At 41.8% G+C, this 3510-nt stretch overlaps 1 long non-coding RNA gene across 1 annotated transcript; it reads left to right on the top strand.

Annotated features, from left to right (window-relative positions):
- Positions 1-217: 217 nt before the first annotated feature.
- On the top strand, positions 218-2232 carry LOC125514742. The gene is made up of 3 exons (XR_007286593.1): positions 218-641; positions 910-1065; positions 1751-2232. It is a non-coding gene; the product is annotated as an uncharacterized LOC125514742 (long non-coding RNA).
- The last annotated feature ends 1278 nt before the right edge of the window (positions 2233-3510 follow it).

Raw genomic sequence — 3510 nt, 5'->3', positions numbered from 1 at the left:
CTTTTTCTAAGACGTACTAGAAAACATATAGTGTGTAGACACGCTTCTTGAGACGAAAAATACAACGTCAGGAATCCTAGACATGTGTAAATAGGCAGAGACGATATTTGAGACGTTTTATAGGATAAAAAAGGAGTTTAACAAATAAATTAATAAAACCATGTAAAGAATGTGTAGAAATTGGAAATTACCTGGCCCGTTTGTGCAGTAAAGGAGCCCACGAACCGAACTCCAGCTCCTTGACTCCTCCTTATCCGCCGCCACGTCCTGAGCTGCCCATCTATGGCGCGCCGGACTGGTTCCTCATCCAGCCCTGCGCCTCCTCGTAGCCAATCTCCACCACCTCCAGCGACCAACTCCAGCTCGTGCCTCATACTATGGTCCTGCCAGTGCGCCGCCGCCCGCCGCCGGTGAACGCCCTCCGCAAGGACTGCCACCGGCCCCTCTGCTTCGGCGCTCCCCGGCCGCCCCCGGCCCTCTGCCTAGTCGCCAGGGACGTGGTGCTCCTCGCCTGCTCCAGCCAGCCCCCCGCGCCGGCTCTGGCGGTCTGCTCCGACCTCTCCCGGTGGTGCTCGCCTGCTCGGCCGGACTCTGCCACCCAGGACTTCCCGTGAACAAATAGCAAGCTAGCTGGGACACAGGTAATTTCCTAAGAAAGCTCTGCCTGCCCCCTTTTGTTCTGCTGATCAGTGTATGATGAAAATTAAATTGAATTTGGACTGAAAAACTGTGTACTACTACCTCTGTCCCATAATGTAAGACGTTTTTGCAGTTTAATTTGAACTCCAAAAACGTCTTATATTATGGGACGGAGGGAGTAGCGTATATGCAAGGGACTGTGTATATGTATAATGTATTGTTGATTTGAAAGGGAGCACATTTTAATATCAATTTCATTTGATCTTGTAGAAATAGAAGGGGAAGATATATTTCATTGGTGCCCTCAACAAAGTGTGTACACCCGGTGTTTCAGTTAGTCTGAATGAACTCCAGAAATTCGAACAACCGTAGATTGGACCACCGCCTTTGATTTCAAACAACCCGCCTTCAATCTCAATCGAGAAAGTAACTCTGTTGTACCCCCATACTGTTTTTTGAAGTTTTTGGCATCTTTTTATCAATTTTGTTGTATAATTAAGAATTTTGTGATCATTGGCCTTTTTTTATCTTCTATTGTACCTTGATTTTTGTATATGGTGCTTATCTGAGATGCTCACAAGATCATAAATAACATGATGATATAAAGCAGTGAAGTTAACATAGTTGTTTATTAAAGCACCCTATAATATGGTTTTTATGCTCAGTTTGGATACTTAGATAGTCCAACAATCTTAGTAGTTGCAGAAGGAAATAAGTCCCTACAACGATTAGAAAGAAAAAGTTTTTCTAGATAATTGAAGGTCTTGCATAGATGATATCAATCATGTGTCCTGTTTTATATTTTTGTTTCTTCATGTGGTGTGTGTTTCCTTTCGATGTAGCCAGAGTTGGGATTAGGGGGAGAAAGATGGCAGCATATGTGCAACTGTATTGAACTGAATGGCGCCTTTGCATACTAGTTAAACCTACCAATGCCACATTTATTTTGAAGTTTTTTAGTGCAAGGTTAATGAAATATATTTGGATCCAATCATTCAATTAAAATATCTATGTATTACATGCTTTTCTTACAAAGAGATTTAAATCAGCTTTCATCTCTTAAATAATACATGTAAAATTATACACTGACATATTTTTTTTCATTACTTAGGCATATCAAAGGGCGATGGATCGAGGTTGGATGAGTCAACCAAGAGCTAGTGCTGCTTACAAAGATGGTGTCGAGCAATTTCTGTCTTTTGCATTCCGTGATGTTCCGGCTGGTGATAGAATTCTTTGTCCTTGTGTAAATTGCCGAAATAAAGCTATGCAGAGTTATGATGGAGTGAAGACTCACTGGAGATGTGATGGTATTCTTCAAGGTTACACTAAGTGGGTTTGCCATGGAGAGGATTACATTGAACCATCATTTGCATTTGCTCATGTATCGGTGTCTTTTTTTCGTACTACTTCAGGGCACAACCCAAGTGTACTTGGGTTTTAATTGTGCAAGACACTAGACATGGATACATTATTTTTATGCTTTGCATGTGGTTTGTGAAGATGGTATGATAGCTGCATTTATGTCTCACTTCAAATCAGTCCCAGATGCTCGAGTCTGGAGGCATGATCATTTTTATGTTGGTAGCTGAACTTATCTTGTATTCTTGAGTATGGTTCATGCTGCCATGGTCCTTGTCTTGCTGGTAAATATGGCTTAGTCCATGTATAGCATGCCTACAATGTCTTATGTGTTCAGCGTATAGTTTCCTTCTATTCATTTTTGTGGTGTTTGCACCATTGTCCATATTGCTTCTCGGCTGTTGTTCATAGCATTACGACTTAACGTATCGGCAAAAGGAAAATCAATGGTGATCGGCATGCACATAACCAAAGATATGTTCTTTGCTGATGATCCAGCTGCCAAAAAATGAACCAAAAAAAGTGTCCAGGATTTGATGAAATTTTGACACAAGGATAACCATATGATTACTAGTATTCTGTGAATTTTCATCAAATTTGGAGTCACCATTTGATAGATTCAGTCATTCTTCATTTTTAGCCAAAATTTGGCCTAGAATTTGAACCGAAATACAAGCGTCCAGAAAATTATGAAATTTTTACACAAGGACAACCATATGATGATCAGTACTCTGGGAAATTTTCAATCATTTGTGCCAAACCGATTGAAATTTAAATTGAAAAACCAAATCAGCCCCTATTTGGCCAAAAAATGAACCGGAAAAAGTGTACAGAAAATTATGAAATTTTGACACGAGGACAACCACATGATGAGTAGTATTTGGGGAAGTTTTTAATCATTTTTTCTAAACCGGTTAAAAATTTAAATTGAAAAACCCCGCTCTTTCCTGTCTAGCGGCTTGTTAGTGATAAGAGGAGTATGTACCCGCCCCTGTCATCCCGAGGTTGAGTATGTTCTCATTTCCCATAGTTTTATTGTTTTACATGTGGCATTGAATAAGGTCTATCCGACCTCTCCCTACCTTGGTGGCGTTTAATTTGTCACCGATGAGGGCATATGAGGGTAGGGTTTGTCAGAAATTCATCTGAAGCGGCCATCAATTGGTTTGGTGGCGGAATATCAGAGATTTAGCGAAAGGAGGGTGATTTGAAGGTCACGAAGTTTAGGTATGGAAACATGTTTGTGTGTGCGTTGAGGGCGACGAGGCGATCAAAGATACCTTCTTGGTTCCCATTTCAACTAGCTCTACGTGTCGCCTTGCTCCACCTCCTTGGCAATATGGTCGAAACCCTCCTCTCATTGCACACAACCTTCATGGCGGAATCCTAAATCGCCCACAACCTTCTGGAGCGAGCGATTTGGATGCAATTCGCCATCCAGCAGGGTACCCCATCGGTCCGCAGACCGATTCAGTTATTCGTTTTCCCACAAGACGATCGCAAACCAGG

Source organism: Triticum urartu, chromosome 1 (assembly GCF_003073215.2).
Source record: "Triticum urartu cultivar G1812 chromosome 1, Tu2.1, whole genome shotgun sequence".
Taxonomy (NCBI): domain Eukaryota; kingdom Viridiplantae; phylum Streptophyta; class Magnoliopsida; order Poales; family Poaceae; genus Triticum; species Triticum urartu.
The sequence above is the reverse complement of the archived record's forward strand: the minus strand, read 5'-3'. Positions and strand labels throughout refer to the sequence as shown.